The 19717-nt window shown below is 36.6% G+C and overlaps 1 long non-coding RNA gene across 1 annotated transcript in view; it reads left to right on the top strand.

Moving 5' to 3' along the window:
* LOC310914930 overlaps nucleotides 1–14306 on the top strand; it is a 286047-nt gene extending 271741 nt beyond the window's left edge. Inside the window, exon 4 of the long non-coding RNA XR_014591130.1 lies at nucleotides 14197–14306. This is a non-coding gene — a long non-coding RNA (uncharacterized lncRNA). The remainder of the gene's footprint in view (nucleotides 1–14196) is intronic.
* Nucleotides 14307–19717: the final 5411 nt, after the last annotated feature.

The following is a 19717-nucleotide window of genomic DNA, read 5'->3' as shown; positions in this document are numbered from 1 at the left end:
AACATGGTGTAAATAAGGTGGCCCAGCACCCTGCCCAGCCAAACCTTGAATGTGTCTAATATTGGGGAATCCATCATTTTCCTGGGGAGATTATGCCAGTGGTTGATTGTTCTCACTGGGAAAAGTTTTCTCCTTGTGTGCAGTCAGAATCTCCCCAGCAGTAACTTTTTGGATCCATTACTCCTCCTCTTTTCCATGTGACTCCTTGTGAGAAGAGATTCTTTGGGGTACTTTGATAATCCCGATGTAAAAATTCACTGTGATCTTTTCTCAAAGTACCCATCTGTAGCAAACACATGGGACAGCATTCAAAAAAGTGCAATATTTTCATAACTTAATGTCAGCTAAATGATTGTGTTTTCATTTGCTGTCTGGAACTATTTCTTTCAATTACTTTAATTTATAAAAAAATATATATTTAAAAGGTTTCAAATCTTTATAAAACTTTAAAAAAAATTCAAAGTCAAACCCCACAGCTTTAAACATAATATACTACTGTGTCTCAGATGAATATTTTAAACTGTATGTATAGGATGTCCTTTTCATAATATAAGAAACATCTGCTGTTTTCTTGTGCGTGTATTTTAGAGAATTTAAAAGCTAATCCTTTTTCCACAATGATTATAGAATCCAATTATTTTGCAAACTGCCACATAACATTTTCTTCCCATAACATTTTGCTTCATACCTTAATAATTCTTAATATGAATCTTCCTTAGATTTCTTTTGGAAGCTTCCCAATCTCTTAAAATGGCATTTCAAACAGATTAGTCTAAAGGAGACAGCATGTCTACAAGAGATCAGCATGGAAGTCCTCCCTCCTGCAAATCTCTCCTAAAGAACAGAAACATTTTGGACAGTTTCTGCAGCTTCTGAAAGGTTTGGAAGAAAATTCTGTAGGAAACAGTGTTTCCTCACAAGCAAAACAAAACAAAACAGGAACAGGATTCAGTCTTGGCTTTTTTCTCTAGTGCATTGCATCATTGACTCAAGAATGATTCCCAACATTCCCAATTCCTGTTAGCAAGATTGTTGTTTATGCCCATCCTTTGATTATGCTTCAGGCCTAAGTTGAATAATTCCTTTAGACTTAAGAAATATTTCATGATCTCTTATAAAATCTCTGTACTACTTTTAAATTACATAACTCATGTGGATGTTTTAAAATGAAATCACAAGGGTTAAATCAAGATGTTCAAATTTTGAAAGGATAGGTTTGTTTTCCTCCTCTTTTTCTCAGCCTCAAGAGAATTTAAATGTAGATTTTATGCTGGTACAAGAGTAAGGCCAAGCTCTAGTCCTCATCTCCTTGTTGTAAGATGTTTACATGGTAAATAACATTGAACTTTGCAAAATATTTTAAAATTAACTGAGCAGTTATTAAAGTTCACATCTTTGATCTTGTCCACTTCATATCAAGCCCCAGGATTAATATCTAAGTAGGGTTTGTACTCACATGTGAGGTTTCATTTTCTTTCCTTCCCACACACACTGATTAAAAAAACAAGTACCACCATCTCCTCCAGATATGATTACAGATATGTCAATTCTTAAGCTGTCTCCTGAAGAGACATTCTTTTGCAGTTCCACACCACCTCTGCAACTCATTATCAAATAAAAGCCCATAAGCTCTTTATATGCAGGTGAAAGATTATGATCACTCTGTTATTGTTGACAGAATTAGTGTCTGAATGTTGATATTGATAGATATGATGCTGCAGAGGATTTTCTGTCAAGAAATCTTTATTAGTAGTGTATCCAAACATAATGAAAATCGTGAACTTAGTTCCTCATGCTGTTTGCTTTCTTCTAGATCTCTGTAAAGCTTGAGCAAGGTTTTTGTGCCAGAGCAAACAGAGTTTTTCAGACCAGACTGGTTCTAAGAGTGAGGCAGCAGCTCGGGGACAAGAGCTTTTCCTTTGCTGATGGCTCCATGTCCTGTGTGTGCTCCCCTGCTCCAGCACGGGCTGGGGTCTGTCAGGATGCCACACGTCCTGCCTGATGACTTCAGGGTCTGGGGTCCCACAGGGACGTGTTTGAGAATAACCAGGAACACTCATCAGTGTTGGAGGTAGAGGCTGATGTTTAAGGAGTTCTCTAATGGTGACCTGAATTAAGGAGGTTTTTCCCTGGGATATTTCAGTGTGTTCATGTGTAGATCACCAACATTAGGTTTGGCTGGGTTCGGGGTCTGTGGAGCTCTCTGTGCTCAGAACCTTCTTAGTAGTTCAGTATTATGGACTTTAATTTTCTGTTTTCAAACTACCTCTAGTCTTTCAAAGCAAGGATGTGACCACTTACCACCTGAGGCTGTTATATTTTTTTCCTGCATGATTTACAAGTTCTTTATATTGGAAAGTTATTGAACTAGTCTGGGGATCAGAACCAGGTGAGGTGTATCCCTGTTGGAAAACAATAACAGGCTCATACAACATGAAAGAAATTGAGTTTGGAGCACTGGGGACATATCATGCAACGGTGTTGTGTTCCCCCATAAATTTAAAAATTATCTCTTCACTTAATAACAAAAGTAATCTATCAACTAAATACAGCAACAGAAAAATTATTGTAGATTCTGTACCTCTTACTCCCCTGCTGTGTTTTTTTGTAGGTAACAATACTGAGAATGCTTTTGATTATTCCTTTAATATGCACTGCTTAAGGTTTAATGGGAAATCTGAATTAAGGACATTGAAACTGTGCAGGCCTGACCTGTGTATCCATAGAATTGCATACATAACAAATTGTTAATTGTTAATGCAAAACTCATTCCTGCACACAGTGCAGCACTCCAGCCATTGGCACCAAGGAAAAAGATGGCTGGAAATGTCCTTTCCCCTATAAAATTGCCTTCACACTTAAAGGTATTTCCACAGCTCCTTGCAGGTTGGTCTGTAGCACTCTGATGAGCACTTCTCAGATATACATGAGTGGGTTTAAAATAGAGAGCATAAGGGGAGAAAGAGAACTCTTGAAATACAGGGGGAAAAAAACCCTTTTAATAAAATGAGAAATCAACTTTTAGAAAAGGGCAGAGGGGAACAGAAAGGTCTGGCAAATAACAGAATAAAAGCAATCTTAAATTTTTTTTATGAAACTGCACCTAATTCATTTCAAGTAAGTGTCTCAAAGCGTCCTTTAGAAATATCACCAACTGCTAAAATCGAATACTGTCATTTTATTGTAGTAACTGTAGGTTTACTTATTTCATAATTGGCTTGGCTAGGGAGCTTACCTGGAGGGATTTTACCAGTAGCCATTCTTATCAATTTTTTAATAAATCCCACAGATTGAGTAAAGTAAATAATGAATGGCATAGTACTTGCTAAGTCAATATTTAATTTAATATAGGTTCTGGGAAGCTCACATTTTACATGCAGATATTACTATGGTACTTTCTTAAATAAAAAAAATGTTTCAAAAAGGTAAAAGATTAGAATTTGTAGGGTTATTCTTGTAAAATTTAGATCATAGTAGTGTTTCATAGCTTCAGATTAATAGAGGATGTGATGGGGGTGTGCTGACTGCAGAAACCAATAATTTTCTGAATCTCAAGATCTGTTCAATTGGTATCAGTTCCTACAGGCTCATTCAGCAAGTGTGCAAGGATATCTTCAGCCACAGGGTAACTTCAGTATGATTTAAGCCTAGGCTTAAATACTATTCCAGTTAGAGAGACACTTAAGATAAGTTTTAGTAGAAGATATTTTAAAATTAGTAATTCTTCTGAACTTTCTTTCAACTTAATAGTTTCCAGTTGTCTCTTTATGTCTCTTTATGAACATATTAGAATGCTGTCAAAGGACAATTCCCTCTTTCACCAGTAGCATAAAGCATTTTACATAAAAAAAATGTGTGCTGAAAAAAAGGGGTCTTTGCAAATAACATCTTCCAAATAGGATTGTATGCTATCATGGTAACTTGACTATAAAGAGTTTTTTGAGTTTTGAAATTACAAAAGGCAATAAATATCAGTCTTTAATGCTGCAGGTCTCTGATAATTAGTGTATCATCATAATTAGTATCTTAACATCTGAGTACTTCAAAGGAGAAAAAAGCAACAAACACCTCAGAAAAACTATTCAAAGGCTACAGACTGAAGAGGTAACATCTCATAGTGGAGAGATTTATGTGGTCTATCATAAAAAATTTAGCTTTCCTACAGTTATTAATCACCCACATCTGTTCCTAATGTTTCCACAGGACACCATTGACTTTAGTAAAGGTGCTCCAGATGAAAAAGGGTAAATTAGCACTGGTTAAAAAATAAACATCCACAAGAAGAGCCAGGATAACTTAAATTCAGGGTTTTTTTTTTTTTTTTTTTTTTTTTTTTTTTTCCTGTTTTCAGAGCTATTTCGTGGAAATCTGTTGTTCAGAATGGTAAATCAGAATAAAATTTACCGGGGGTGTCCCCCAGGTACCAGGGATGATCCCCTTCAGGGGTGACAAAAAGCTTCAGCATCCTGAAACCTTTGTGGGGAGGGCTGTGAGAAAGTTAGTGAGGGAGGTTTGCTTCTTTCCGTTGGGGAACACTTTGATATCGGCACTTTCTTCCTCCCCAGTTTTAGGGTGAATTTGGTTTGTTTTTTATAAAACTTAGTCCGCTTATATATTCTTTTACTTTCCATTGGTTCCATTGTTCAGTCTTTTTGTTTACTTTGTTTCCTTTGAAATGGATTTCATGGAAATGAAAGAATGTTTTCCTCCTGGACGGATCCCTATGATTTTGCTTATGTCCTGAGGCCTCTGTTGGTGCTGCCTGAGTCCTCCTCCAGAGCACACTCCTGCTGGAATGGTGGTTCATTCACTCCGTGGTGAATAAGTACCTGTCATCGCTTTAAATTAAAACTAACTAAAACTAATTCAAGGAACAATTATCTAATTGCCAGACAATTGCTGCCAGAGCTAAACAAGGCCAGGCAAGACCTTGGACTGTCTGGATGATACAAAGCTTGTAATCAGAGAAGGGCTATGTCTTGTCTTTCCAGTAGAGCCCAAGACAATTGTTCTTGGAATTATTTTTTTTAGCATGGAAGCGTGGAGCCAAAATATATGTGTAAGTCCATTAAACAAAAAGTAAGGTGGGGTCACTGTTGCTGCTAAAATCTGGCAAATTTGAACTTGTGAAAAATTGCTGCTGTTGTTTTATAAAGGCAGAACATAACTACTGTAAAAACCTTTTATAACATTGGAGACATTCAGCCATAGTTATCTCAAAACTCAATCCTCTAAAATGTAAATTCTATTTTCATTTCCTTGATAATGAGACCCTATGTTTCAAAATGTAAAATATATATTTATAAGGATACAATATATATAACTATAAGGATTTAATCTTGGTTCCCCATTTTTTAATTGCCTAAGCACAGTTTGTCTATTCTACACCTTAAAATATGTCAAAGGCAATGAGCAGCAAGGTGACATTACTAAAGTTATTTCATTTTAGAAAAACAACTTTTGTTTCTTTACTGATCCTTTAAAATACTGTTATTAAGCATTGGGAGGTGAAGATATCAAATGAAATAGCAGGAAGTCTTGAAGTCCTTCAGGAGGGTACAGTCTGTAGGAGGCCTCATACAGCTACAATCTCCTGCAGGAAAAGCTTTTCCTCTCAACAGGTAAATCAGTCACTTTGTTTCAGTGTTAGCCAAAATCCTGCAGGTGTTTCAGTGTTATTATCATCCCCAATGTAGAGACCAGGACACAGTTAAATATAGAAGTTAGTGAAGTTAGTGTAAACAATTGTTTTTAGACACAGAGACAAGAAGGACACCTAAGTTCAGCCTTGCCTTTGATGCAAAAATTCTTTGTATATTTTTTCTTTTCAGTGTATTTTCTCATAGCCAGAATTAACTTATCCCAACTCTTGTCAAGTTTGAAGCAATTGGAACGTGCCAAGGGGCTCCCTACAAAGGGCTCAACTACCTGGGCTTTGGACAGGCAGGCTACTTGGAGGCTGGATCTGCAAGAAGTCTGTGTTGATAACAAACTGGGCTCTGCAGTACTCTCTGGGCACAGTTAATCCTCACTGGATAGAAAACACAACAGCAAACCTGGAGAGTGGAGAACCTCATGGGATATCTAATTGGGAATGCTGAACAGTGTCCTAAAGATTTCCTTTGTTTGCACATTGCCCAGCCCAGGTGTCAAAAGCCTGACTTTGTAGTGGGAGGACATCAGTTGTTTTCACAAGGTCTGAATTCACTCCTTTTATCAGGTTCATGTTCTTCTGATCTGTAGGGGATCTTTAACTTGACTGGTGCTCCAGTTTCAAGGGGCTGGTAAGACATGCCCTCACAGGAACTGGGATTAGGATCTTCTTGGGGAGGGATGGGATGGGGCTGAGTCCTTTCAGCACAGCTGAAATTTTGTGGCTGTGTGTGACAGAGCAAAGTGAGATAAGCACCAATCATGGTTCCTTTATTAACAGATGAACACTTTGATACTGCTTGATTAAATGCAAATATCCACTTAAGTAAATATTTCTGTGATTAGGTGGTTAGGAACCTTGATTCTACCTTGAATATGATGGTCAAGGATATTTTGTAAAATACTATTTTCTGAATTTATTTTTAATCTTCTCTTTCCAATAAACTTTAAATCACTTTAAATTATACATTATAATTATCACCTACATGGGAGTCTTGTCAGAAGAGCCAGAAGACGAAGTAGTTACAAGACCATCCTTTCTCCATTAATTTTCATGACAGATGCATGATTAAAATGTTGTGTAACGCCAGAAAGCTTTCATGCCCAGGAAAATTTATTATATTTTATTCCATTTTATTGTTAAGGTGTGGGGTTTTTTTGGTTTGTATTTTCCCTCCAAACAATCTTTATGAAAATTAGTAACTGCTCTATTTTAGCTTCTTACTTATTCACAGGGCAGGTTTCCATTGCACTTCTACCTTCTGAGGGGAAAGCAGGTCTACACCATCATAGTGTTATGGCTGGCCTGGGGGCAGCAGAGTTTATTTCAGCCAATTAAAATAACAATTACTGTTAGACACACTAATAGGAACACCCTTTTCCTCGTTAGTTCTGCAACCCAGATGGTATGATTAAAACACCTCCAAATGATTGCATTGTACTGATTGCCCACTCTTCAGAAGACTTTTTTACTAAAAATATAGTACAAAACTCTTTCCATTTACATGGTGGTTTTCACAGTTTCTTTGCCTAAAAGTGGTATGTTAATACAGCCACGGCTGGAAGTTATATTATCAGATGTAAAATAAGAAAAAGTTGGGTGGACTCTTTGCATTATTATATATGTTATACAGATATATTTTATAGAAATTTTTAGATTATGCACAAAACTATGTTGACCCAGCTGAACATGGCTGCAGCTTAATCAGGGAATGTAATTAACAATACATTTGCTCAATGTGATGGTTGAAGTTTTGCAGAAAAATGTGTTGGAACACAATTATAATATCACTGTTTCATATTAGTGTGTAGCTTGTCTGAGCTGTGGGCTTGGTTATTTCATTGAGTCCATTACAGCTGCTTTTGTTTGTGTTAAAAGTTCTGCAGGGACTTGGTTGTGTTAAAGCCAGTTGGGGTAATTTCAAACACTTGCATACATTTTAAGATCAAACCAAAAGAAAAATATTCCTTAGAGTTTGCTTTTATTAAGTCAGAATCAACTTCATTAAGAAAAGGGAAGATGTTTATTCCTCTTTGAGATTCATAGAGTCCAAAGTACAGTTTAAAACTACTCATGTATTGATCTTTATTATGATGGTTGCCTCCAGTCCCTGTTTCATGAATGACTGTGGTGGAGTGCAGCAAAGAGAAATCTGAACATCTTATCACTACTCTGCCAACTTCTCTATCTTAGCAATTTTCCCTATGAAAAAGCATTGTCAGGATAGGTGATACGTGGCTGGCTTCTGTACCTCCAGCTTACTGTTCCATGATGTTGGGGACATTTTTAGATCTTACTGATTTAGTTTAGGAGGCTTTAGAAAATTTATTAGTGCAGATCTACTTGGAGTCCAAGCTTGTAAGCAGTAATAAATATTGTTTTAAACCCTGCTTTCTAAAAATTCACAGGGTGTGATTTACTAATTCACTTATGTATGCCACATTAAAATCATGTCTCATATATAAATTCTATTTATCATCCAGGTATCCTTGTTCATAATTGTTTTCTTCAGCTCTACTGATGCTCTCCTAAAGTGTAGTCATGAAGTCTTGAAGCACTGTGTATCTCACAATGGCTTTGCACAGTTTTGATTGTAGTAGATTCTGTTAAGAAAAAAAAAATAGGTAAATGGCCTTGGTGTATCCTTGTACCCATTTATGTTATGCTAAGATAGCACTGGTGGTAGTCTTCAAGCAATATATATTTAGATTATCTTAAATACAAAGGATTTGTATAAAGGATCCCCATGCCTTTCCTTGATACAGTTTAGAGAAGAAATAAAATTAACAATCACACTTGAAATTGTATGAGCAAAGAGAGAAATTAATAGGTGGTCTCAGGGTTCATATTATTTATATTTCTGCATTAGATGGACAGTAATTTCTGCCATATGTAGCAACATAGAAAATAGAGGAGTAGTTATTCATTCACATAGGCATTGTGTTTTTTTCCTTCTAATTTAAAAAGGAGCAAAAAGCTCCAAACAGGACAGTATTTATTGCTTGTATGAGTTTGACGTAGATCAAGAGACAAAATGATTTTCCTGTTCTCTGGTAGAGATGTGCAACCTTGGGCATGTCAATAACGTCACCCATTCCAATGCAAATATCCTTTCCATAGTCTCATCTTTCTGGGTGTGTGAAACCTGTGGCCTTCAATCTTACATGTTCACATCATCCTAATTTGGGTAGCAATGCATAAAAACGTGGTGACCAACCTCCATGAGCACTGGCAGGGCATTGACAGGTGCCTTTAGCCCGAGCAGCTGTGAATGCAGCAGAGCTCCCTGTGAGCAGCTGAGAGGAGCAGCAGCCCTGCCCGGAGGGAACTCAGCCCCCTGGCTCTCTGCTCAGCACAAATCTCCTGCCTCTTCTGCCCTTCTCTGCTGTGCCTCTGCAGAAAAGCATTGCTGGGATTGAAGGTGATGTTTGGAAGAGAAATGGAGAGGCTGGGTACACTCTCTGGGAGGGAAGAAGGAATGAGGTAGAAAATAAAGAAGCACAGGCATAATACTCTAATTAGCCTTGTCCTGCTTCTACCGAGCTGTTCTTACATCTGAGCCATCTGCTGAATAATTTGAATCACCTCCTTGTTACTGGACTGAGTTGAGAAAAAAAAATCACATTTCTAAGGAATTTTCATGCCCATTGGTTTGCCTCATTTGCAACTTATCCTTTCAGAGTGCCACTGAAGCTCACCAGCCAAGTCAGTTTAAGCTGAATTTTTACAGTGACTATGGATTTTTATTCAGTTTTTTGCATTATTAACACTGATGTGTTCTAAAGAGTCTTCGATATAGATCAATTCTAAATTTATATAAGAGACATTTCTGAATGGCCACATTTATCCTTCAACATTTCTGATACTGAAAACCACAGGCATACAACTTCTTTTTTGATCTACAGTTTTGCTTTGATCAAAGTTCATTTCTGGATTTTAAAATATCTGGAGTTTATGAGTATGCAGTGCCACTCAGTAAATGGCTGGAGAGGTTAAACACTTGCAGTATTAAAAGTCATTATTTTTGGATGTAATTTGTGGTACTTAGGCTTGTAAAAATCATTTAATCTTTGCTGGTTAGACCATTATTAAATTTCTGTTTTCCATAAATGGTTAAAACTAAACTGCCTAAATAAAGGACTGAGATACTGCAAAACGCACCCAGAGGGTATCCATCATTTATATATTTTATACCTGGACCCAGAACATCTTCAGTGTTATTGGTAGCAGCTCTTAATCCTTTCAGTGGATCTGGAGTTTCTTTTCTACAATGGTCCTTGGTGAAGCACAGTGGCCTTCTTTCAGATTGCAATGACTTGAAATCATTGAAATTTTGAGGCCCAGGCATCTGAATTTTAATTAAAAGATAAGGGATTTCACTCCTTTTCAAAATCCTTATTGACTATCTAATGTTGAATGTGGACCACAGACTGTCAGGCTTCCCAAGTGAAGGTATTGTAAACTGAAAAGATATTTTTGCACTCTGTCAGCTTCCTTCTTTCTCTCCCATTAAATCTTCATAAATTTTCAGTGTATTGTGAAAGTTTCAAAAGAAGGTGAAGCTCCTACTCCTGCAAAATTCATAGTCTGGTAGCTAAAGGAATTGGCATGATAATTATGCTCCACTCCCTTATTTTTTTCTGCTTTTGTTTCCCTTTTTTTCCTTTTCCTTTTTTTTTCCTTTTAATTTTAAATCTGGGACTTTCTGGATTCAGTGCCTTTGGCACTCATAAGTTTACTGTGTCAGCCTGGCAAGCTGATGACCTAAAAGTGTTGCTACAGCTGTAAATTCTTGCTGCAGATAAACTGCTAGCCTTTTCTTTTATCAACTATGAACAAAAGCAGGAACAGCCAGAAAAAAAAATCAGAAAAGGTAAGAATGTGTGCAAAATACTTTGAGTTTACAAATTTTGCAGGGGAAATGACCAAACGTTCAGCTTATCACAGGAGTTCAGTTATTTTCCACTCTTTTAATAGAAAAATAACTCCCAGCCTGAGAGAGGTGGATATTTTTATCATGTAGTTACTGATTTGACTGCTTTTTTGTACACCCTTGTCTCTGTTATTGTCAGGCACTGACATCCTTGAATTTCTTCTGTTCTCTTGTATCCTATGGATCTATTCTCTGTGTGTCCAAAAGGTACTCAGGCAGATATTCCCCCTATATTCTTCCTCATAAATACTTGAATTTGTTAACATTGTTAACATTCAGAAATGTTATTAATAACATTGAGCTTTCTCCACCTCTGCAGCTACTGCTTATACCTGATTTTATGTAAATGAAACTATTGCATTCATAAAAAAGGAGACTTAACATTTCTGAGTAGGTTGTTATGTTGTATTTTGCCTCTGAAACTCTGAGGATCAGGTTTGTCTGAGCTTTCTTTGTGGTAATCATGGATATGCTGCTGTATTTTGTGCCCAGAACTGACTGGCTTTGACTCATGTTACTGTAAAATGGAGATCTTTTTTAAGGCAGAGAATCTTTTTGTGACATCCATTGCTTGAGGATGCATTCTCCTCTCTCAAAGTGGAGAAGGGAATGATCCAGCATGTGTACTTGGTACTTAAGGCTGTGTGAAGCACCAATGCAAGCAAGAGTCCAGGAAGGTATTAGACAAAACTTTCCTTTTGTGCACATGCAGAAGTACATAAAACCTATAATGTGTTGTTCATGTGGATGTGGGATCAGTGAGCAGTTTGAGTACTCTGATTTTCACAGTAAGTAATATGTCTGCTCCGCATTACAATAAGGCTTTTCCCCAGTATTAATAATTCAGAAAAGTTTGTGATCAGATTTATTGGTCACTGTCAGGAGAGATAAGCAGCCAGATGTGCTGCTACTTTAAACTGTGGCAGAAAAAAAAAAAAAAATCTAGATTGTAATTTAAATATACTGTACTCACAAATATAGTTTCTACTGTGTAACTTTTCTGTGTAATGACTATGGAATGAAAATAAAGTAATAATATGAAAAATACACCAAATCAGCCAGGGGACATTCCCATAACATTCATGCTAAATTAGTAATTTAGCTTCATAAAGCTATTTTTATTCCTTAAGCTCCGATGGTCCTAGTAGTTGTTGCTCTTAATTTTGAGATATGTGTTAAGTATTGTGCAAATGTGGGGATGGATGTTCCTCATGTATGTCTTGAAAAATTGTCATGCAAGATATTTATCCTCCTCATAATTCAGAGGATTAGATTTCTATTTAAGTTGTTAAATGCTTTGGAAATAGGTATCAATATTGTTGGAGTAAATATTATGGTTTGTACCCCTGATGTGCTGAGCATGTTAGAGTTGTTGAAGATGAAATGTTCTATAGGAATCTACCTCAGCATATGGTTGGTCTGGTACAAACTGTTTGTTATCTTAATAAAGAGACCAACCTTTTGAACACCCCTATGACAATTAGCACATCCTCATTAAAGTCACTATGCTGCATATGTTTGTAGAAGGTCTGGATTTTTTTTTCCATTTTCTATAATTTTCAATTTTCCCGAATTTTCCAATGGTATGCCTTGGTTTTGGAAAGTATTCAGAAAAAAGGGTGAATATTCTAATCTCTTTCCAAATCTGAAATTACTCAAACAGTGACAGAGTAAGACTAAATTCTGGCACTGTCCACTCAAATATGTATGATCAAAGTTTACATATATAATTCATGGCATTATCAGAAGTAGTCACATATTAAAGTTTGAATTAATTCAGAAAGCAAAAAACTTGATGCCGAAATCATTTAAATGGACTTATGTATAAGGTGCTGTATTTCTTAAATCCTAAATATATAGAGAATATAAAGGAGTGTAAGCCAGACATTTGCATGATGAAGTTGGTGTTCTATAGCAAAATATTTTTTCAGAAGCTAACCCAAACATCTCTGATTTTTTTTTTTTTTAATAAGATATTTGGGATTTTCTCTAACATTTTCTGTTTAAGATAAATTCATCAGGGGGGTGGGATTCATTTCTTTGAGGTTAGTCCATGCTTATTATAAGTGTATCTGCAGCCTCAGGGAAAGCAACCAATCCATAACAATTGAGTGTCTAGAGGCAGCAAGATGAGGAGATGATGTAATTAGTACTGCATAATGACTCACATGATGGAAAAAAAATCCTTACATGACACTGTTTTGCCTGAGAGGCCAAAGTGGTTGTGTATGCTCACTGTATTTTTCCATTTTTTCATTATTTCATACTTATGTATCTGAGCAATTGAATGAACTAATCTAATTATTGATACATGGTGTAATCACCACCCCGGGCCCTCTTTGAGTGGGCTTTTTTTGGGCCAATTGATAAATCAGTTTGTTTGGGATTTACTGGACTGTCATGCTGAGTTTTGTTTGTTTATTTGTGGTCTTTGGATTGAAATTTATTGCATGGTACTTTTTAACAGCCTAGTATTTATCACTATGATTTCCCCAGGAGACAAAGCTAACAACTTCAGAGTTTGCAAGGTCAAGGTAGATTTTGAAGGAGGAGCAAACTCCATGTAAAATTCCATGTATGGCGCATGTTCAAAAGAATTGATGTTGTATCCACACATTACACTGTATGGCTTGGAATCCACTGGAAGAAGATTTTTGACCATTTACTGGGCTGAATTTTACTGTAAAACAATAAAAATAGAATTTTAAATAATTATTTGGGCAATACAAAGCAACTATAGAACATGACAGGGAGTTGGTATTTTCCAGAGAAGTACCTGTATTGTGTATTAGATGGGCAGAGTGGAGTTCTGGGCCATTTGACAGAAGCCTTATGCCTACTTTCTTTCTGGAATAGCTTCAGTGTATTTACAGCATCTGTTTTTGATAAACTGTGCACTGTGTGGAAATGTAATCCTGCTACTCCATAGCACACACACAGTACAAGAGACTGAGCTGTCCCCAAAGTTAGATCCTTCCTAAGAGTGGGATCTCATGGATGGACACAGGGGATTGTTGGATCCACACATCCCTCCTGTGCCAAGCTCAGCCATCCTTTGGACATTGTTAACAGAGCCAGCAGTGCTGCTTCCAAGGCTCCATGTGCATTGCAGAACCTACATTGAGATAAATATTAGAAGATGACATATATTATAATATTGGAACTTATGTATTAGCATATAGATATTTAAAACAAACATTTATTATTCCCTCAGATATTGTGCCACAGAACACCTTTTAAAACTGAAGCCTAAAAAGAGTATTTAACTTTGAGGAGCAGCCTGCAGTGTTAACATTAGATATTCCCCAAAAGGCATTTCTTTATGAGTTTATAAACCCCAATATATTAGGAGTAAAATACAGGGCACCTATCACAGAACATCAGGTGTGCACTGTAATGGGTCTCAAGGGGGTCACACATTTTAGCCACTCGATGAGATATTCATACACACTTCCATCAGAAAGTACCAAACACTTTTTCTTGCAACATGCTTTCTGTGACCCTGACTTTCTGGTTGTTCAAAAATAGAAGTCAAATTGAAAATTTAGACAATAAATCTCATGGATTTTTTTTTTTTTTCATTTTGGTGTTTCCTTGTCTTTTCATTTAGATGTAATCACTGCAATGGCAGACTGAGGGCAAATGAAATTAAACCAGTTGGGTGAATTAGCTCAGCAAGGGACGGTTCACAGGAGAGTCTTTATCTGCTCTTTCCACAGACTGTGTGTGCATAATTGCAGGTAAGGGCACTGGCTACATTTTCTTCAATAGAACAATTATAATAGGAATTATAATTAAAGGTCTGATATTGTACTCATGACTAGATATTTGGATCAAAATTGTACATGCACTAGCTTGAAGCGTGTTCTAAAAATGTATTTGATTAAATTTATATTTTATTGCATCCCTTCAGGGGTATGATTATGCAGCCAAAATTAGTCAGTTAATTTTAAAATTATGCTTATAAAAACTGGCTATTTTTATTAGGTATTTCAGACTTTGAGTGCACTGTTCTTTATATTGAGGTATTATTCAAAGGGAAGTTCATATATGCATATCTCTGCATATTACAGTACTATGCTTGTAATGTTTTCTCAGATTAATATATATGATGTACCATAGCATAAATCTGAGGTACCCAAGACCTTTAAAAAGGCCATGGCAGAATCAAGCACTTAATTACTGCCTGTGACAACAGCAATCTCATGGAGATGTCTCAGTGCTGTGTGTCACAGCAAGAATGAAGACATTTATTACTCTACACATAATGCTCTGCCAGATTTTGTGGTCGCTAATAAGACAAAATCTTATTTGTCACTGCTGCAAATACTCTGGAAGAGGACTAATGCTTTTGCAAAATACCTGAACTCAGATCATCTCTAGCTAAAACCAGCACAGAATGTGAAAGTTTCTCAGTGGCCCCTATGAAGGTGCATTTTATAATAGTTTAATCTAGAACCCAGTGTGCAGCTTTTGGAGAGTGTTTTTGCTCGCAGAGAAGAGTTACATATGAGGATTTAACAGAAAATATGGCCAGATAGTTTTCTGCTACAATATATTGGTGAGGCCTTTGTACCTGAAAAAGAAAACATGACAATAATTAGCAGGTGACATTTTTAGTGTGAGCCATCAGCTTACATTTCCAACACACAAGGCTCTGCTTCTGAATGGATAGCAAACACAAGTGGTTTTTGAAAACCCTGGAAATATTCTCTAATGTTCTCTAATATATGAATGTAAATCTATAAATATTCTCTATTTTTTTCTTGTGTATAAAATGTGTTTCCTCTTTATAGAAGTCTCTGACAGAATTTAGAATAGATAACAGTGAATTAGGAAGTTTACAGAATTAAATGATAATGTATTTGATGTACAATATATTTTGTGTCCCTATGGGAAAATGTACTGGTTTAAAATCATAGTTGGACTAATAATCTGTGTCCTGACCAGGTATTAGATCAGCTAGAGAATGATCTGTACCTTTGCATATTCTAAATATTTTGTGAAACCTGTTACTTTTGTTGAGGAACTCTTATATCCTCATACTGCTAATGAAAGATATGCTAAGACAGAAGTTTCAGTGTGTATCTTGTTTTCCTAGGTTTTCTGTGCAGAGATTTAACAGAGTCTTGATTTCATGTGTCTTTTAAGATATTTCACAGAACATGTTGGATGAATTTGGTGGTATACCTAAAAATTGAAATTTACTGTAGTTAAAAGAACATTAAAAATGAAAAATAGGATTCCAGCCTGAAAGTAAGGATTCAGTTCTGCACAATCCCAGTTATCCCTAGGCCTGGTGAATTCAGTTTTCCATTTCTGCTAATTGTGTGTGTGTAAGAGTGTGTAAGGGAGGTGGGAACACTCCCAGAACACAGCTGCTGTTTTCTGAAGCCGAATCTTTGCCCTGCACCTGCCTTGTGAGGAGCTGTTTTCCTTGGAACACCTGCTTGCTGTTCTCCCACATTCTCTTTGTGAATATCTAACAAGTGGAGAGAAGCTGGAGAATTTTTTCCTTCAGGGATTAGTGAGGACAAAACCAAAAATAATTTAGCAGGATGAAAACAGCAAGGGCTGGATATAAGTAGATGAGAAGGTTTCCCAACTCTTTTGTTCATCATCAGAAGTATTCTAAGTGATCTTTTGATATGAGGTCCTTAAAATATATCAGAAATGTCTACATTTATTTTCTGAACCCTCATTCTACAGACCTAACTAGTGTTTTACTTGGTACACTTTTCCTCAAAGGTTAGAGGGGCAGATAAAATGCAGGTTCTTTCTAGTCAAGGGAGTCCTGTTTTGTTTTGGGGGTTTTGTTTTTAACTGTGAATGGTAATTGTAAGACTGATATAACAATGTCTGTTGGTAAATAGCTTTAACTTTTTTTACCTTCTAAAGAAGGTATGTCAAATTTAGAAAAATGAAGAGACTTCACCATACATTAAGGCATTTCTGGTTGAATGGTATATGTGAAATTCCTAAAAAAAAAGTATGGCATAATATAAAAAACAGCTTTAAAAATTGGGATGTTAACTTTGTGTACATATATATATATATATAACCTCTCATTCTTTCTCTGTACAGTGGAATTACATTCACAGCACTATTAACAGCATTGTCAGATTACCCAGTTTGTAGATGTCTCTCTGAAATATACGTGTTTTTATCTTTGCATTCTCAGTGCTAATATCAACAACATTATAGAACTAAAATTTTATTAATTCACAGTCTCACAAACATTATACCACCTCAATAAACAAGGAAGATTGGAAACTAGTACTAAAGAATGAATAGTAAGAAAATAGGAATTCTGATGCCCTATATTCAGCAGTTAATTATGCAAGCCAGCTCCTGTTGTTACAGATGGAAGGCTATAATGTCTAGATTCAGAGATGTGTAGGTGCCTAACTCCCATTGAATTCAGATGAGAATTAGGTTCCTAACTACATTTCTGAGTCTGGGATAAAGTGATTCCAGCAGCATTCAGTGTCATTAGTGTGGAATTTCTGCCTGCTTCAATGCAATTATTTTGCATTTACTCTGTCTTAGTAACAATAAAACTCTGGCCGCAGAGTTAATTTGTTGACTATAAATGGTCTGTGATTTTACTCTTTTGAAAGAGAAATCTTGCAAAAGAAACCCTGTGGAGAAAGTGCATTTGTATCTGAAGGAAAAACATTCTTTTCCAAGTTGCATCCCCATGCCTTGCTTGGATTGCTTGCAGCGATTTCAAACCACTGCAGAGTCTGACTTAGAATGCAGAGGGAGCAATGTGTCTATATATTAGTAAGGCCTTTCATTAAATCTTTACTTTTAAAAATAATTGGTTCTTTTAATCTATAATGGAACATGGACTTACAGGCTGTCTGTGATTAAAATTAAACCTTATTTGTCTTTTAATATGGTGCTATGTTCATCTGTAATTGAGTGGGGATCGATGCCAGCCGTGTGATGGGCAGTAAGCTTATCCAACATGACGGAGATAGATTTCAGGGAAGACAGACTTTGCTGTTTCTGTGTACAAGTGGGATGAGTAGACCATATCAGCAACATTTAATTATTCTGTAGGTAATTATTCATTTGAGGGACACAACTTTCAGAGCAGTATTGGAATAGAAGGAAGACCGATACAATTACCATTTGGCTAAGTACACTGTTTGCACTGGTGGCTGGGAAGTCATAATGAGCTTTTCATTACATTTGAATAAAGGAATGTTTTATGTAATAATAAAGGCTAATGTTTAGTATAACAGTACTGACTTGGAGGAAAATAAAAATAAAAATAAAAAAGAAATCAAATGATAGATCAGTATCACGGATTCACTGGGGGTTTTTCTGGTTTTGTTAAGATAATTTGTTCTTACAGAATCATATAACAATTTAGTTTGAGGACCTCTGGAGGTTAAGTAGCCTAACCCCTTTGTTAGAGTTGTTCTCTTCAGACCAGGATGTTCAGGGCTTGTCCAGTTGAGTCACACAGAATCACAGTCTTGAAAACCTTCGGTGATGGAGATTCTGTGTCCTCTTTGGGCATATTTGACCACCCTCATTATAGAACCAAATAATTTTCTCCTAATATCTAATCAGGATTTCCATGTTCCAGCCTGTCAGTCTGCATCTGTCAGAGTGCAGGAAGTTGCAGAGAGCAGTGATGTGTCTCCTTAGTGCCCTCTTAATGCTGAACAAACCTACCTCTTTCATGTATTCCATAATCCATATCCCCTCCCATCCTGGTGGTCTCCACTGGACTCATTCCAGTGTGTCAGTATCTTTTATTGGTAAGGCCTTTGCTAAACCTCAGTGGTTTCCCCTCAAGCCATGCCCGCAGTCTGTCCCAATCCCTCAGGACAGCAGCCCTGTCCCCCACATATCAACCGATGATCAACCCTCAATTTGTTGACATCTACAGTTCTGCTGGGAGAGCACTTTGTCCTCTCATGTCCTGCATTAATGGAGACAATTCCCAGTGTCTGTCCAGACACTGACCTCTGAGGGACAGCACTGTGTAGGGACTGTCAGCTGGACTCTCTGGCACTGTGGATCCTGGCAGCCCAGTCAATTCTCTTCCTGCCTTGTTGTCCGCATCTCCAGCTGTCACTCACTGACTGGGTGACAAGACAGCTCTGTGCCAAAAGCCTTCCTAGGGTATCCTTCACATCTTCAGACATATTCATCATCCCATGACTCTCTGCATGTCCAAGTAGGCTGAGCAATCTATGTATTTCTGTTCTTCTGCTGTGGGTATTGCTTCACCCTCACAGGAAAAAGTGGAAGGATGTATTGCCTGAGAAGCTGAAAGGAAATTAATGAATCCTCCCAAATGTGATGGAGACTTTCATAATGAATATGTTTCCATCCTGCTTGAACAGTCTTACTTTAAAATGTGTTTTTATATATGAACTATTGTTTGGGAAAACTAGATTCCTTTCACTGCATTTTCTGTGTCTCTTGCACCATAAGCAATTGTTAGCTTTATACTGCCTGTTAAGCTATAAATATTAATATACTACCAGTGATACTAGAGGAGATACTTAGTTTTATTAGGAATGGCTGTAAACTGGAAGGGCTATGACCAGAGAAAGTATTATTTAACTATTTAAATTTTCATCATTTTATTTTTAGAGAGCAAATAATAGTGATTCTTTTTCTTTTTTTTTTTTTTTTTTTTTTTTTTTTATGGGAATGTTTAAATAGTGATATTACAATGGACGAGCTGTTAAGCCAAATGACTTTTTGTCTTGGCTTGGACAGATTATGCTTGTTCAAGGTTTCTCTTTTCTGTTTGTTTATTTCTGAGTATCTTTCAGCAACAGTCAACCAAATACATCTCTCTTTGTCTATCCAACTGCAATATCCATTGAGATTATATTGGTTAGTGCAATGTGGCATTTGATCTTCATAACTTAGCCTGTCCTAGAGATGATCATAGAAAAATTGTTCAAAATAAGAAACATAAGTCAAGAGGACTTTTGCTGATTTAAATTTTTAGGGGTAGCACTAATAGTGGGTATAAGTAATTGTTGTGGTTTAACCCCTGCCAGCAAATCAGCCACACAGGGCTGTCCCTTCAGTGGGATGGGGGAGAGAATCAGAAGGATAAAAATGTACAAACTCATGGCTTAAGATAAAGG

Source organism: Zosterops lateralis, assembly GCF_965231275.1.
Source record: "Zosterops lateralis genome assembly, chromosome: 14".
Taxonomy (NCBI): domain Eukaryota; kingdom Metazoa; phylum Chordata; class Aves; order Passeriformes; family Zosteropidae; genus Zosterops; species Zosterops lateralis.
The sequence above is the reverse complement of the archived record's forward strand: the minus strand, read 5'-3'. Positions and strand labels throughout refer to the sequence as shown.